Source organism: Pavona decussata, unplaced genomic scaffold, assembly GCF_977016875.1.
Source record: "Pavona decussata unplaced genomic scaffold, jaPavDecu1.1 SCAFFOLD_262, whole genome shotgun sequence".
Taxonomy (NCBI): Eukaryota; Metazoa; Cnidaria; class Anthozoa; order Scleractinia; family Agariciidae; genus Pavona; species Pavona decussata.
The window spans coordinates 895,271-913,996 of record NW_028145665.1 but is presented as its reverse complement, the minus strand read 5'-3'; the positions used below and the strand labels follow the sequence as shown (position 1 = coordinate 913,996).

At 38.3% G+C, this 18,726-nt stretch overlaps 1 pseudogene across 1 annotated transcript; it reads right to left on the bottom strand.

Moving 5' to 3' along the window:
* Positions 1-3,650: 3,650 nt before the first annotated feature.
* On the bottom strand, positions 3,651-8,164 carry LOC146456033 (uncharacterized; annotated as a pseudogene). The gene is made up of 3 exons (XR_014858893.1): positions 8,090-8,164; positions 6,768-6,795; positions 3,651-6,187 (listed from the first exon to the last, which is right to left on the bottom strand). The product of XR_014858893.1 is annotated as an uncharacterized LOC146456033 (transcript).
* Positions 8,165-18,726: the final 10,562 nt, after the last annotated feature.

The window sequence follows — 18,726 nt, the reverse complement described above, 5'->3', positions numbered from 1 at the left end:
TTTTGATGATTCGAGAGAATATCACAGCATGCGCATATGACTGGAAGTTCTTCTGCATAGTAACAACTGAAACGTCACCTGACTAGGGAGGGGTGAGGGAAAAAAAGCGTTTTCTGCTCTGCGATAGATTTGGACAGCGGAGAAAGACCAAGATGGCGTCCAAGTTGAGAAATCGAATGAAATGAGCAATTTTTGGTGTAATCGGACATTTTGACTAATGGATTTCCACTCTTAAACTTCTTCACAGGTAGGGGCACTAGGAGAAATGAAAATTCTCGGGAATTATTGAGCATTTTCTCATAAAACTTGGCATGATGAATGATTACGTGCTGATGTACAATCCTAGTTTCAATACCGTCCGGGGAATAAAAATGAGGTCAACAAAAAAAATACGACAGTGAGTATACCGTTTGCAATTGAAAAATATTAATTTTTAATAAAAATATTCCACTTCAAGGTGGTATTAAAACCATGTCAGTGCATTATGTGGAACTGAAACAGATTCAATAAAGTTTTTGCCATAATGTTACATACCAGAGAAGAAAAACAGAAAGTTCCTGATTTCGATTCGATTAATAATTAAACCAGTGTGCACCATAGGGTGCCTATGTGTAAAATCTCTTGATGTTTCTGTGTTTTACTATAAACATTATGTCACCTTGATTAAATAAAAGGAACTCAGCCAAGGTATAAGTATTTAATTTTTTTAAAATTCACCATTTTAGCCAGGGCACATACCTTAATTTTATTTCAAAATTCTTGGTTTAGTTGGATAGTCAGCTCTATAAGCTTTAATTTGTTATAAGGGCTCAGGTATCTACAGTTTAAACCGGACGCACTACATCGCTTGGACACGAGACACCTCTGAAGACACCTCTGAAGGTCCCGGGTAACCTTAAGAGAGGATACGGCTACATACAAAAGTAAAAGCTGGCTTCCACATGACAATATTCAAAAATTAAACAAAAACGAAACCTTAGAACTAAACGCAGCAAAGGCTGGCCGTAGAATGTCTCATCCTACTAACGGCCACACATTACAAACTACAATCCCATAACTCTCATAAAGAAGTGAACAAGATTATCTTTCCAAAAGTTTAATTCGTCCACGTATTCAGGCGTTAAGGAAATGAGAGAATTCCTATTGGTGGCAGAGTTAACAACAGCAAAGATAGTTCTGGTCATAAGCCTAGTTACGTTCCCAACACAGTTTCCAAGCGAAATAATTTTACCACACACACTGGCGAGCTTGCGAACCTGAGAAAGGGAGCCTTCCAGTCCCAAGAGAAACAATAAATCTTCCGTAAGGGATTGAATTCTCCTATCCGTCATAGAGATAATGCATTCCTTAGCGTTTAATAACAGTTCCAAGCCAGGGGATCACTTGAGATGGTTTTCAAATGGATTTTACTTCGCTTGGAACAAAACCGGACTTTAACAAATCAGAGTGAACAGCTAAACTAGAAAGTTTAGCTTTAATGTAATTGGTAGCAGCACCCAGGCCATCTTCAAGAAAAATGACTATCGACTTGCCCTCAGTTCTCCATTTCTTAACTAACGGCTTGAGAAGCTTAGTTAATAAATAGGGCGCCGAACTAAGGCCGAAGGGCAAGACGTCAAATTGAAAATATCTGGTGTGACAGCATGAAAAAGTCCAAGGAAACAAAAGATGTTGCCTATGCTCTGGAAAAATCTCTACATGGTGATAGCCGGATTTTAAATCAAAGGAAAACATAAAATCCCCAGGGTTCAACACCTTCCTTTGCAATAGAAACAACTCCGCATCTGAACTTGAACCTAAAGAGATGCTGATTAACATGACGAAGATCCAAATCAAGCGTTTTTTCCCTGACTTCTGAATAGAAACAGATAATGGGTTTATCACTGCTGGAGGCATGAATACTTCCGAAATACATTCCAAACTAAGAAGCTCACTAATAGCAGACTCAACAAAGGCAGATTCCTGAATTGCTGAGATATTGTTCTTTGCAACAAAAGGTGGAGGAATTTGAAGCAGTGGCAATTTGTAGCCAAACTCAATGGTGTCAATAATGAAGAGAGGCATGTCTCTCCAGAACTAAAGAGATTTACGCAATCTGCCTCTTACTGAAACGGCAACATCGATTGATTTAAATTCATAAGTCAACAATGAATCCTCTGAAAAAGGAGGCCCAGAATCCAACGGTGGCAAGGTTTCCGATTCTTGGTCTTGCTCTTGGGCATCACTCCCGACTAGTCACTTGGCTTTTTGATTCGGGAAATTGGCAGAAATATATGCGGGCAAGCAGCTCTCCAGTGGCCTGGTTTGCCACATGAAAAACAGAGGCCACCAGATTTATTGGCAGAAGGCTGTGGATTCACCTGAGTAAATGAACTGGGAAGCTGAGCTGAGCTGAGCTGTTTTGGGGGGTTCCTTGACTATTCAGCAGTTTTCTCAACATGCAGGCCTCGTCTATGCTGGCTTCAGATGCATTTTGTCGCTTAATCTCTCACTCTCTTGAGTTACTGCTTCCTTTGGATCTTTTTCATCTTCTGTGTCTTGTCATACTTCTGTTAAGCCCGATGCAATTGGCATGAACTACCTGCGATTATTTCTACTGACTCCCTGTGTATTAATTTATGTCAAAGTCACCTCATTTTAAGATGGTTTTTGTAACCTTTGTGAGAACAAATATTTAATATTAACCAAAGACAAAAGGTCTTGGTGTTTTAGAAGCAAATACTTGTAAGTAGTTCCATAAGAAATGTAAGGAAAACAGTAAGAAGAATGTGTATGTTGATTCAGGTAATAGTGGGGTAAAAGGTTCAAGATTTCACAGGGTATTTTATCTGCTTATAAACAAAGAGACAGTGCACTGTTAGCATCAAATTGTCATTGGCCGGCTACATGACATTCATTGAACAATGAAATCTTTAATATGCCACAATGACATGATGGCACACAGTATTTTATCCGCTAATAACAGATGAGGCGATCAGTACCTCATTAGCATGAAACTTAACACACCTCAGAAATAAAAGAGTAAAATCTTGTATTTGTTAATGTGGCACATTGCCATGTAAAGGCTAAAGATTAAAAAACAATATAGGAGAGTCATTCTTATAGCTGCAATATTGTTTTATTTAATAAACAGAACCAGTGCAAGAAATGAAATAGATATACTTAAGCATTTACCATATTTGCAGTACTACAAATTTTGATGAGTGCGGCATGGGCACAGAACATAACATAACAAAGCGTCTGTGAACTCCATATAAGTTCATTATTGAATTCTAAAACTGTTCAATAATTCCATCTCAGTTTAATTGCTTTTCCCTTAAAAATTTTGGCGACCTTTTTTTACCATATTGAACATCGTGACTTTGCTGACTTTTGTGCTCTCTCTCACTTTCCTTCTTGACCAGCCTTTCAAAAAAATTGTGATCTTGCTTAAGGAACTTGTTAAGAAAGGCAAAGTGTTTGGGTTAGTACTCTTCTCACCCTCCTCCACCTTCTTTGGCTTCCTAGCAGCTGCCCTTTAACAACAGACATAAACCAGGCTTCGTTTGATCCCTTTTGCTTGAAAAATAAGGATTAAGAGAAAGAGAGATCTTCATTCACTTCTTTTGGATCCTTATAGGTGGAGGATAGGATAGACTTTATTAACTTAACTAGTAGTAATCAAAGATTAATAAGTGCGTTCGAAGTTCAATGAATTTAGCTAAAATCATACAAAAACAGAGGAGGAAATTAGTTGAGAGATTAAATGAGAAAGACGAAGTATTTAAAGAGCAACATGAGCAATAGCAACTTTAATAGTGAAACCCAAATATGTAACCAAAGATGTCTATCTACTTAGTTACAATGTAGTTTAGATACTGATTGTGGGAGACTAACTTTTGTAACAGTAATATGAATGATAGTAACTTGAATAGTTACAAGGGATTGGTTAGTTGCAAGGAAAAAAATGTAACAAAACATGTTAGTCTACTCAGTATCTTGAAAAACTGAAAATGATAGAGTAGATTTTATAACAACAACATGAGGCTACGATTAAGTTCAAAATGCTATGAAAATTAGATTTTTCCATGTCTAAACGTTTAGTGTCTGTGTGTCATAGCATTGTTTAACAATTTTTCTTAACTTAACAGTAACCTGGATGATACTAACTCGATTAGTCACAAGGTAAAATGCAATAATTAAAACATGTCAATCTACTCATTTACAATGTAGTTCAGATACTAAATGAGTGAGACTAATTTTTGTAACGGTAACATGAATAATAGTAAATTGAATAGTTTCAAGAAAGTTATGAAGTTGGTAATGCTATGAAACTTTTTGCAATGTTTAAAAGTTCTGGTGTTTGGATGTCATACCATAGTTTAACAAAAAAATTTTAATAGTAACATGAATAGTAACTTGAATAGTTGCATGGGATTGGTTAGTTGCGAGAGAAAATGTAAAAAAACATGTCAATCTACTCAGTATCTTGAAAAACTGAAAGAGATAGACTAAATTTTATAACAACAACTGGAACATGAAGCTGTGATGAAGTTCAAAATGCTATGAAACTTAGATTTTTTTCCATGTCTAAATATTTCGTGTTTGTGTGTCATAGCATTGTTTAACTATTTTTCTTATCTTAACAGTAACCAGGGCCGGGTTGTTCAAAGCGCAATTAAGCAAACCCAGGGTTAGCGTCAATTTTTATTCCAGTTAAATTAATAACCAAAAGAGATTTTCTTAAGGATTCTTGCTCTTTAGTTTTATTTTTCGATTTGACTTCATGTGCAGCTTATAATTAGCTTTTGAAATCTTTTTAAACAAAAGAGATTAAATCTTTGATTAAGCTTTAATCGTGGGTTAGCAGTAATCGTCTTTTGAACAACTTGGCCCTGGATGATACTAACTTGATTAGTCACAAGGTAAAATGCAATAATTAAAACATGAGAATCTACTCATTTACAATGTAGTTCAGATACTAAATGAGTGAGACTAATTTTTCTAACAGTAACATGAATAATAGTAAATGGAATAGTTTCAAGAAAGTTTAATATGAAATTCAAAAATTAAGTGCTATAAAAGTTTTTGCAATATCTAAAAGTTTTAGTGTTTGTATCTCATAGCATGAATTATTAGTAACTTAAATAGTTACTAGAGATTGGTTTGTTACAAGGGAAAATGCAACAAAACATGTTAAATAGCAATTTTTTCAACGTCCACAAGTTTTCGCGTTTGCGTGTCAAAGCATACTTTACCTGTGTCTAGGTTTAAGACAGCCTCTGTGATTTCCTCCTCTGTTGTTTCATTTGCAATTAAGTGACAAATTGAAAACAACTTTGGCACTGCTTCTTGATAAACCTGTAGCTGAAGCTTCTGCAGTGGTTGTTTGGAGTTTTGGATATGGATCTTGAGTGTCCACTTTACACTGCAGCTGGTTGCCTTTTGTGTTACTTTGCAGTTATCGCAGACTGCAATTTTTCCCTTGATTGTAACTTTTTTTGAACATGAACAACAACAGTTGTATTTGGTGACACTGCTTATTCCTAGTATTTCTCCAATGGTTTCTGTTGTTGTTGAGATGTCACTGACTTCAGGTAATGTTTGTTTGAAGGGTTCAGCGTCCTTGATGGTGTATAAATTATCTTGTTTTGGTGTGTTCAAGTATCTTTGATTCTGAGATACTTTCATTCTCAAGTTGTTGAAGAAATAGGTGGACTGTGGTGTGACGCTGTCAACATGCTCACCCCAGAAAATAACTTTTATGTAACCAGATGGATCAACTATATAGCCTTCCTGTTTTTTGACAGGAGAATCTTGGATGACTATAGTTTTGGTCGCACTTAGATGTGATATCTTTCCTTTTATTGACACTAGCTGTTGTGGTGCTACTTTTGACAAGGATGCAATAATGATGTGACATCATCTTGTGCTTTGTATGGAAAATCAGCTGTTGTTGAAGTGATGGTTGTGTTCCTGTTTATTACTACATCACTTCGTCCATACTTATTGCTGATGTTAAAATTTGAAATTTTAACCGGTGATCTTTGTGCGGCCATTGCATCAAGAGTTTCCTTCTTTTCAGTTGCAAAGCATACACTGCCAATGAGTTCTTTCTCTGTCTGAAGGTGGCAGTTAAAGTAGCTTGTTGGTCCAGATTTTTTTACTGGTGAGACATTATGCACAAAGCAAGTTATGTCTTGTATTTCTGTAGGAGGAGGTAAAAAGATATTTAGATTAATGAAATAAATTTGGCATGGATGGGATTACTGCATAAGGTAGCTTGTGTTATTTGAAAAAAACATGTGTGTAAATACTAGTCTCCTTGTTTCATGTACTGTAAATCCTCTATTAAGCCCCCAGGGGGCTTATTGTTTTAAGGCGCATTGGGGGGGGGGGGGGGGGCTAAATAGAAAGGAAGGGCTTAATAGAAGGGGAAGTGTTAAAATTTAGCAAAACAGGAGCAGTTCACCACTCATTAATTACTGTAATTAAGATTATTTTTAGTACAAATAACAGTGATATTTTGGCCAAAGTTCACCACCAACATGCAAGAGGTGTGGGAAAAATAAATTGTATCATATAACTACATGAGAACATTAAAGGGTGACAAAAGTGATAGGAAACAGTGTACATCTAATACCTAGATGTTCAAAATAATATGTTTTATTAATGAGAGCATATAGAGCAGGTAAGGTTATAAAATGATTTTAAAACAAGAAGCATTAGTTTAATAGAAGAAAGGAACGTATAACCATAATATTTAAGTATGACCGGGAGATACATACCTGAAGCCATATTAGATCTCTGTCTTGTCTGTCGAAAAAAAAAAATAAGGATGTATACAGATGTTTTAGGAGGGTGTTTAAAATACCTTTAAACCCTAGTTAATACAACACTCTGAAACATTACATGGAACTTTGCTTTAAATGTAGTTGGAAAGTGAACTATTTATAACCATTAAAAAAAATCATTTATGTATGCATGTGTTGAAGGCCGTATAATCAATTTATTCTAATTAATCAATTTTGGGTGCTGTACTGTTGTGAGTGACTTTGTTCATATCACTCAACTTGGGATCAATTTATATTTGCTAGATTATATAGCCTGCTTTCTTCTTCAAGTCTAAATTTTTTATATTAGTGGATTTCTTAAGACTCTTAAGTCTTTCAAAAGTCATTGGTTCAATAATACAAGACGAAAGTGTTTTCACTCTGCTTATAGCTACATATGAAATACCTGCAGTAGTTTCAGTCTGACCAATGTCAATCCATGCTTTTGGCAGTGTTAACCCTTGGCTCTTGTGTATTGTGATTGCCCAAGCAAGTTTGAGAGGCAACTGTTGTCTCTCATGTAAACCATCTAGTGTCTGTGAGGTTATTGTTATTGGGCATATAGGCACACATCGTGGAATGCTATCACTGATAGATGGACCTCTATACTCATTAAATTTTACTATGACATCGACAGGCAAGTCTGGTGCTTGCTGGTTGTTTGCATAAATGAAATCTTCAACCGTTCCAGTTGCACCGTTACAAAGTCCAACATCTATCCATAGGTTCATGGTAAGCATTACATGTGCACCTTTTGCAAGGAAAATGGTCGGTTGGAAGTTTCCAATCTTGCTCATTAGAATCTCCTGTGCGAAGGCGTATGAGTAAATCTTTAAACTGAGCTTGCTGTTGATTTTAGCCTTGAACCCTCTGGTTTACTGACAGTTTTACAACATTGCCAAACATGTGATAAGCTAAATAGCCTTGTTCACCTGTAGAACTGGAGGGTCTCGAATGATATAATGGCTTATCTGCCACTGGAGGCAATTGAGCTGGGTCACCAACTAATATCATGGATTTACCACCAAATACTTCGTCATTTTTGCCTGTTGCTTGTCGGCAGCGTTTGCTTTGTTGTTCGGCAAATTCGAGGACATCAATTCAAAGCAGGAGAGCAGCAAAGGTCTTCGGTTTGTTGTAGTTTGGACAACGCCGACATTGGGCTTTCTACATGCTCTTGGAGTACTAAAAAGTTTCCTGGTAAGGCTTTGACAAGTTGAAGCGATGAACTTTTTAAGAAACATCGCATGAAGTTTGAGAAAAATAAATGAACTTACCGAATAATCCAAAGATATCCACGGAGGCGACACGGACGCAAAGATATCCACGGAGGCGACACGGACGCACGAGGAGCTTGCACTCGCACGAGGTATAGTTGCGTGCGCACTCGCACAAGGTATAGTTGCTTGCGCATAAAAATAGTTGTGTGCGCATGTCCACCAGGTGAGCCCGCAATTTCTTTGGCCGGCTATTGGGCTGCGTGCGCACTCGCAGAAGGTATAGTTGCTTGTGCATAAAAATAGTTGTGTGCGCATGTCCACCAGGTAAGCCCGCAATTTCTTTGGCCGGCTATTGGGCTTAAAATTCGTGCGCGCGCTTAATAATTATTCAAAATGGCGCAGATTTTGAACATCGCCCGTCCAAGTAACCAAAAATCTTGAATCTTCACGCCTGGCATGCACAGGTATCCCATCAACCACAGGATCCCCAAAGATTACGAAGCGTTCTCCTAACGTCGAACGCAACAAGGCTTTATAGCCAGGGAAAATTCCATATTAATTTGGGGACACAAAATAAATAGATACTAAAAAAGAAAAATTGAAAATATTTAAAACTGCATAAAATATTTTTATTTATAACAACTTTGTAAAATATGCATAAGTTTTACAACTTTGTAAAACTGCATAAAATATATTTATTTATAACAACTTTATCGAATAACGAAAAAAAAAAAAAAAAACTTCAAAAGGGTTACAACTAAAAAGAACCAAATCCCCATATTGAAGTTGTACCCTTAAATTTACAATGAAAAATGCAAAAATCCCTGGGCCCTCAACAAAAGGGAGAATCTAAATTTAATGAGTACTAGTATATTACAATATAAAATCTATATGTAATAAAATACTTAGGGCTGCAACGGTACATTTTCTTAGGATACAATACATATCTCGATACAAGTGCCATGATACGATACACGATACGATACGTCATTACATACAATTGACAAGTGACATAATCTTACTAAACTGCTTTGGAATCTTTAATTTCCATTGATAACAAATTAACAATTAACAAATGGTAAAACATAACACAAGAATATGACTGGAACCAAAGCTGGAAAATGAGGTGTCAGCTTGACAGACTTTTTCTAAAGCTGTTCACATGAAGGAAAATCCAAACTTCAACTAATAACTGCATTTAACTTTTTCTCAATTAAATGTCAAATTGTCAATAGAATGATTGGAACTAAGGTTGGAAAATGAGAAATATGTCTACTTGACACAGACTTGCTAAAGCTGTCCACATGTGGGAAAATTCAAAACTGCAAGTTCTTCTTAAGAGCGAGTGCACAGAAATATCAAGCAAAATCAAAAAATCGCGGCCACGGTCAAAAATGAAACCCACCTTCATTTTCAATTTGTGGCGAGGTATTTTTGTGTTTTCGAAGGTTTCGGAGTTTATTTCTCAAAATTCGGCCGGATTTTCGAATTATTTGAGGAAATCGATTTCTCACTCTCGCTGGCTAAAAATACCCGAATTAATTAGCAAAAATTAGCATTGACGTAAATTCCGTAGCGTAAGAAATAAAAGCTATATTATCAGAAAGTGGAAACTAAACGTAAAAGAAGAAGTATTTGGCCCTTTATATCAGCCTGTTTTTCGGTTCTAGATCATACCTCTTACTGCGAAAAAACACATTCTTTGATGACGATTTGACAAGAGCCGTAACAAAGCGAGTTTCACCTTAAAATTATAAACTGACTTTTCGATATGTGGCCACTCTCCAATATGGTTCATTTTACGGCAATAGAGTGATAACATAACCTTCTTCCACAGAATATAAAAATTGGTTTGGGTTATTTAGCAAGGGCTCCATAAAACGCCATTGAAATCTGAGTAGTTTGACTGAAATGTGAGCTCATTAGCATATTGTCATGTCGTTGACATGCAAAGCGTAAACACTAATTAAAGCCTAATAAAACTCAGGTTTTGATTGAAATTATGAATCGAAACTCCTGCTTCATACTTAAAAAGGCTGACTTACTTCAGCGTATGCTCCAGCAATGGTCCATGTGACAAGTCGTTTTCAGAAACGAAAATAACTTCGTTGAAAGCGAAAAAATGTTCGGTCAACCGTCACCAGTTACGTGACGCACCGGATATGACATTGTCACGCATACCGATAAAGTGAAGTTTGAAAGAGCCCAAAAACAGTATCAAATGAATTTTATCTGTCTTTATGATTTGGTAGCGAATTCAGTAGGTTAGTGTTTAGCGAAATATCGTAAAATACCGGTTACAACACAACTCAGTAACGTGTTTTGGGCACGGTCGAATAACTTGGATAGCTTATATAACGGGGAGGTGAGGAGGGGTGCTGGGGAGGGGAAGCTTTTAAGCGGTATAAAAAAGAAAAAAAGAAAAAACCTATGGCAAAGATCAGTCAAGAAACGAATTTAAGCGACTTTCTTGTGCAATTTCGTACGAGCGCGCGCGCGCCTCTCCCTTACGTGCTTCGTCGGAAATCTCTCCCAAAAAATAATATTGCCTGACGCGCAAGGCAGACTGGAGGGTACGAGGACTAGTCACAACCGCTCTCCCACATTGATAAGATCTTCAAAAGCCTGCGCTCCAGCCGAACTGATATAGTCTAGACCTTGTGACGACTTTTTAGTAGACGCTGCACAAACGGAAAGTCTGTTAAACAGAGTTCTGCGACTGAGAAGGGTAAAATTGAACGACTCTGCATATGCAAGGTATTGCTTTACGTTCGTTTCAGCGATTAACTTTCGGATAACGTTGGGGACTGTCACAACGTTATTTGTTGGCAACTTGATGGTCTTCTCTCCGAATGGTAAATCCTGGATAACATGAGGACTCCTTATGGAATCCAAGAAGTGGTTGACCTGTGTGGGTGAAACGAACATTTTTGTCCGGGATGACTGTGGCAGTGGAACACCTCTCCCATGAAGCATTGTATGCTTTCTTGCTGTACTGAATCTGTACCTGATAAAATCAGGGATCCATGTGTTCAGGGTTCGGAGTATTTGACGTCTGGGGTCCCAGGTTCTTGTAATAGTGTAGCACTCTATCCAGAGCGTTCATGAGTACGTCATCCACCTCACCCTCGCTTTTGCTGTCAGTTGAGAATTGTTGGTTTAACAATGAGACAAGCGAATGCCACAACTTTTCTGATTGATTGGGCGCTACTTCATCTAAGACAGCAGTCACCACCTGTTTTACTTTTCGAAGATGGCGACGACGCGTTATTTCACTCGATTCATTCCACGGTAACCTTACAGTTTGCCTCACTGGGCTGACATCCTTGCTTTCCAAGAATTCGTTCAGTTTGGTCAACGGCGAATAGTCATCAGGCCTCCGATTGCGGGAATCAGTTGTTGCGTCCATGCTGGAATCCGAAGGCGAACAAAGGCTTCCCCCTGGCGTCTTGATGTTGGAGGGACAATAGACAGGTGCGGGCGTATTTTGCGCATCTGGGACAGCCCTGATACACTCGAGCTCATTCTGCAACAAATTATGATGAGAACTTGCTCGAGACTAAAGGACCACGTGACTTATCTTGATAACGTCAAGTCTGGACTCAAAACATCTGTTAATGAAATATCCATATTATTAATAGTGGCTCCTGGTAGAAAATGGTTAACACTTACCAGTGACATATCTCCCATTTGGAGAATAACTTCGCTTTCAATGTCAGACGGTTGGGGCGCGATCTCGATTTCAGCTTCGCCAAGAAGCTTAGGGCAATAAGAACAGACGACTGTAAATACGAAGTGCAATTGCTTTATAACTGAAGACTTCATCCATTTGCCCGCATGTAATCGCCCAAGAATATGTTATTTTAATATTGTAAATCCTTTCAAACCCGTGTCAGTGAACGTTTTTTTTTTTTTTTGTGCTAACCGCAACTCGAGAAATAAACACTGTTGGTAAGGTTCACAAGAAGAACGCTTTCATTACAGACCATTACAGATTGGAAAATAATTAAACATATTTTTGTTAAGACAACAACAGCACTGGCAATCATCCAACCCGGGCAACTACGTTTTAGTCAACAGCGAAACTACGTTTGCGCTCACAACTCGTAGAATTGAATAAGCAATCCCTCAAAGTAATGTTCTCCCTCCGCAGTTGTAAACGATTAAGGTACTAACTGAATCAGCTATGGGATGGTAACAAATTGTCTAAAAAGGCCGTTAAAAACTTAGTGCACTTGACTAGCATGCGCGTTTCTGGCTGTTTATCAGACAATGCCCAGTTACAATACAGTTGCACACTGTATTGTTTGCACAGTCCAATACTTAGTAAATGTAAATCCCCTTTGCCTTTTTACCTGGTACAAAAAATGCACGGCTTTACCTCAAGTGAAAGGAACGTTCGTAATAAAAACGTAGACAAAAAGCTCACCTGCTGATAAGACCGAGTGTGAATTCCTCAGGAAAAATCTCCTCGATATCAAGTTGTCCATTTCACAATACCAGGAGCAGCACGTATTACACTGACAGCGCGTGAGCACTTACACCAGCTAATAGATTTATAAACTGGCAATTCAATGGCCGTGATCGTGAGAGAAGGGATTTATTTCAGGTTCAAAAAATGATTTGTTCTATTTGGAGAATTACTTGTACAGTATTATCAGAAGATGCAGTTAACTTTCTTTAGTAAGATCGCTAACACCGAGGAGAACGTGGAGAGAGCACAATCCACTTCCCCTTTCCCGTTCCCATCAAAACATCAGAAGCAAAAATGTTTTCTGCTACTTCGGCTTGCTGACATCGGACAAATTCGGGAACCCATGGGCTCCTGACAAATTTTAATATCTTGACATTATAGAAATTGAAATTTCGTGATATATTCCTGTGAAAAGCTAATTAGAATGATGCCAAATGTAATGATGTGCGCAGGCTTTTTGAGACTGAAATGCATTTGGGCAGCGGATTTCTTCCTTTTCTTTTTTAATCCGAATAGATTTTCTTTAAATCAGCCAGTTCTATTTTTATTTTAATGCATTTACCAAATATGTACGCACATGTGTACAATGCAAATTCAATTCAAATCAATTTTTATTTTACACTTATTACAACGAAATACAATATATTTTACAGTAAGAATAAAAAATTAAACGTAGAGAGCAATTTACTTAATGATTTTACTTTCTACGGAAGAAGTGCGTAGTGGCCAAAGGAGCAAGGCTTTCGTGTTGGCCACTTCCTCTGTGCAGTTAAATAAAATAGGGGGAAGAAGAATTTATAATACTGGTTGAAAAGCTCTGCTAGTTAGATTAGGCTTGGGTTAGGAAAATACAACAGTAAGGAAAAAAGTGTTTACAGCAAATATGTAAGTATACTATGAGTATACGTTAATTTTTTATATTATTTATGTTTGGCTATCAAGTAGAAAAAGTTTGAATTTCTTTTTAAAAACATTGTAGGGCAGACACTTAACTTCCATTGGAATTGTTTCCCAGGTTTGTGATGCCGCTACTCTAAAGCGTGCTAAACCATAATTAGTTCAAGAAAATGGTCTGTGCAGGCAAACGGGTTAGAATTAGTTAACGTTACTTATTCAGGAAGGCTCATCCGCAAACTAGGCTGGTATCCAAAGGGGCCCTTCATCAGCTAAAGGCTTGTATTGTAACTGGTATTTTACAATATTTCGCTAAACAACAACCTACTAAATCCGCTACCAAATAATAAGGACAGCTAAAATTCATTTGATGCTGCATTTGGGCTCTTTCAAACTGCACTTTATCGGTATGCGTGACAATGTCATATCAGGAGCGTCACGCATTTTTAATGATAACTGGTGACGGTTGACCGAACAGTTTTTTGCTTTCAACGAAGTTGTTTTCGTTTTTGAAAACGACGTGTCACATGGACCATTGCTGGAGCATACGCTGAAGTAAGTCAGCCTTTTTAAGTATGAAGCAGGAGTTTCGATTCATAATTTCAATCAAAAACCTGAGTTTTCGGCTTTAATAAGTGATTACGCTTTGCATGTCAACGACATGACAATAATATGCTAATGACTCACATTTCAGTCAAACTACTCAGATTTCGATGGCGTTTTATGAAGCCCTCGCTAAATAACCCAAACCAATTTTTATATGCTGTGTAAGAGGAGTTCTTTGCACACTTTACATCTGTAAAATTAACCCGATTGGAGAGTGGCCACATATTGAAAAGTCAGTTTGTAATTTTAAGGTCAAACTCGCTTTAGCAAGGCTGTTGTTAGATCTATATCAAAGAATGTGTTATTTCGCAGTAATAAATATTATCTAGAACCGAAAAACAAACTGATATTTAGTGCTAAATAATCCTTCCTTTAAGTCCAGTTCCTACTTTCCGATGATATACCCTCAACGATTATCGCGAGAACGTTTTTCCGAGTGCTAATTTTTGCTAATTAATTCGGACATTTTTTGGCCAGCGAGAGCGCGAAATCGATTTTCTCAAATATTTCCAAAATTCGGCCGTATTTTTAAATATAAACCTCAAAACCTTTCAAAACTCACTTACACCTCGCTATAAACTCCGTATGAAGGTGGATTAAATTTTAAGCGTGGCCGCGCTTTGATCGATATTTTTGTGCATTTGCTCTTAAGGAAAATCAAAAACCAAATGTTCACATTCTCAGGGCTAAGGCATGCCCTCTGAGCATTAACAATGTCCCCAGCAGTTGAGAAATTCTTTCACTTGGTACCACAATTGGGTTGGTTGCATCACACAAAACAGTAGTGATTGTTTGTAGTGGCTGCAGGGTTTCAATAGCCTTTTCACATTGTTTACATCTTCTTCTGATAAAGTGTACACATCCTTTATGTCTTTTCTCACTTCTTTTGTCATAAGGGTGGCCATAACAGCAGGTTCCAGTAGTGCAAATCTTTGCGTCATATCATATGTGCTATTCCATCTTGTACTCACATCTATGAAGAGTTTCTTTGGCTGTTCAATTTTCAACAAAGCAAGCTTCTCTTTTAAGACCTGAGAGGCTTTGGGACTTCGATGAAAGTATGACACTACTCTTCTCACACAGCCAGACAGCTGATTCAGTTTAGGGACCTCTAAACCACGTTTTGTTGCTAAATTGATTGTGTGTGCAAAACATCCTATATGGGGCTGTAGCCCACTTAGTTTTACACCCAGTGTTATATTGCTAGCTTCATCAGTCACGACACAATTCACACCATGTTGACGTTTTGTGTTCCACCTTGTAGCTGTGTCATTGAGGGCTTCCCCTAAGGCCTCTCCTGTGTGTGAGGATGGCAAGGTTGTAGTCTCCAACACATTATTTTCAAACTTCCACTCTTGGGAAATATAATGGCCAGTTGTAGTTATGTGTGATTCAGTTGCTCTGGACGTCCAGCCATCAGTTGTAAAGGCATCAGAAACTGCTTTCGACATGCTTCCTCACTTCTGTATATAATGATGGAATGACTGTTTGACTGAAGTATGTTCGTGAAGGCACTTTACTTCGGGGCTCCAGAACTTGAAGCAGCTTAATAAAAGCAGGGCTTTCAACAATACTGAATGGTCGGAGATCGTGTGCTATAAATACTCTGATATGCTTGGAAATATTTTGTGCATGGACCAAGTTTATCCGAAGGCTCTTCTCCATTCTTCATTCGAACCAGCTTTTGACTGACTTGGGAAGGAGGCTGTAGTACTTAAACACGCTTTAGTTGATGCACTCAGTGGATGATGTCGTTGGACATAAAAAAAAACATGAAATGAATATGATGGTATATTTCCAGCCTGGTGAATGAATGAGAATGATGTATTGTTCTAGAAAGTGACACAGGCATACTCGGAAAAAAGAAATCCGAGTGCTCCTATCAGGAATCGAACCTAAGAGCTTCTGATTTCTAGTTCGGATGCTCTACCACTGAGCTACAGGAGACGGATCTTGTGTCTTATAGGGGGCCTCGATCGATGGTAACGGTCGGTATGTCGGTCGAGTCACGGTCGACTGACGGTCGATATCTCGGTCGATATAACCACCGAGTAGCGGGCGAGTATCGATCGGGCATCGGCCGCTATATAGGCGATGTATCGACCGATCATTGGATCACTTTCGGTCGAGAGATCGACCGACAGTCGGTCGCGATAGCATCGGCAGTGTGTCGGCAATATATCGGTGAACCGTTGGTCAAGTATCAGTGAAGTATCGGTCGATGCAGCTGCCGATACTCGGTCGACACGAAAAAGGTACGAGGATTTTGCTTTGTTCTAAACCGCTTAAACCGGGACACTACAGTGTAATACGCTGCCATATTTTTGCGCGTTCTCTTGACCTAATATGGTAAAATGATGCAATAGTGTAAGAACAAAATGAGATAACAACAGACCATCGACCGACTATCGGTCGTTTTTACATTGGCCATCAACTGATATGACGACAGATATAGCGGTGCGCTATGTACACGAATGTCGATCGAGATAAGGACGAAGTGTCGAAAAACATATTGATAGAATATTGACCGATATATCGGCAGATACTATTGGCCGGTAAGCGGTGAAATATCGATGAAGTATCGGTGATGTGTCGGTGAAGTGTCGGTGTATTGCTATCTATATCGGCCGACAGCTTCCTCAGTCGATACGACGACCGCCATAGCGGTACAACATCGACCGAGTCATCCGCAATTATCGACCGAGTAGCGACCGAGGCTCGACCGAGATATCGACCGTGAGTCGACCGACATATCGACCGTCACCAACGATTGAGGCCCCCTATAAGACACAAGATCCCAGGAGACTCATGGGAGCTAAGGCCGTTAAACTAGGTTCATGGAACAAATATTCTGCATACTGCTAGGATTTGAATGTTGAACAAGTGGTATATGACTCGACATTCAAATCCTAGCAGTATGCAGGATATTTGTCCCATGAACTAGTTGTAGAGCATCCAAACTAGTAATCGGAAGGTCTTAGGTTCAACTCCTGATAGCAGCGCTCTGATTTCTTTTTTCCGAGTTTGCCTGTGTCACTTTCTAGAATAATACGTCCTCATGGAAAAACATGTTGGTCGTTGAGCCAGTGTATCGTAGTTTTGAGAAACAATGGCGACAAATTATGATTTCTTTTACATTGTTCCGTACCCCTTGGGCATCGTAAAATACTTTAAATTCAAAGTCTTTGCATACCTTTGATTTAAACGAGGACGGTGCCGGTTGTAACTCAACAGAGGAAGACATTTTGACGAATGAACTGCATGTTTTTGCTGTGGGCGCATAAGACTGTGTCAGCTGAGAACTTATGGAACCACGCATGCGCTCATGCTGCCATCTTGAAAAATACGTGATTGGAAGCATGCAAAGCGATACTTATTGTTTTGCGATACAGCGATATCCCATTCAACTATCGTTATTCGCATAGTAACAAAAAATATCGTGGTGCACCGGTGTATCGCTGCAGCCCTAAAAGTACTACTATATATTAAATGGAGTAATAATACACCAATCAAACGATTGACGTTACATAATTTTTGATAGGAATGACTTACTATTTAAGTACTTCCACAGAGCTTTCTTTAAAGCTATACACTGAATTACAATCACTTCATGAAGGATGGAGATTGTTCCATGTATCAATATATCTATACCAGAAAGAGTTAGAAAATATGCTGGTTATTGAAAAAGGTTTATAAAGCTTGTACCAATGGTAGTTTCTGGATTTCCTGGTATTAAAAGTAATATAATTATCTAAGTTAATTATATCAGAATCTCTTGTAATAAATTTGAATAGTTGAACTAGACTTAAGAATTCTCTATGAAGATGTAGAGTTGGCAAATTAAGAGTTTTTGCCGATCCTCGTAGGGAGTGTCCTTTCCCACGATCCGTCTTGTCATGCAACGTTGAACACTTGCATGTTTGGCAGATAAATTACCTGATGCAGATTCCAAACAGGACTAGCATATTCCTATAATGGGTGTACCATATGCACCAATCTTCAACTGTTTTTTTTTTTGCGCACTTCAACTTGCTTGAGGCCACTTTGAGCAGAGACAGACATAGAAGAAGGAGAACGATGATTGTGTATTAAGTATCGTCAGCAAACATTTCTGTAGGGCATGACAAATAGGTATATCACTAACATGCAAAACAAATAAGAGCGGACCCAATATGCTTTTCTGTGGAACTCCAGACAAGACTGGTGCCCAATCAGATTGACAATAAGTACTAGCTTAGCCTTTGTTGGAATTAAGTTTCCAAGTCTCATGAGAACCCTGATCCTTTGACTTGCCTTCCAACAAATTGAGCTTATGTGATCCGGAGGTATCCAGGGATGACGATAAGTTGAGACTGCCTTCTTCTGAACCCCTTCTACAACAATTTTGCGCAATTCATCAAATTAAACAAGGCTCTCCCTCTTGTTACCGCTTCTGTTGTTGTGATCTTTGACATGTTTGAATTGGTTTTCCAGGTTTTTCACCTTTGCCTTACTCTGCGTGGCGGTGCAAATGATTGTCAGATGTTGCTCTCGCAGCAAGACAATAACTGTGTAACTAACATTGTTTCAAAAAAGCTCCAAAACACAAGAAGCTCCTAAATGGTGGGAGATTTCTCACCACAATATCAAAACTTGATGAAGCATGCAGGTTATGAGAACTAATATGAAATGATAATCAAAGAGAAAATGTCTTGATGTTTAAAAAAACAAATACTCGTAA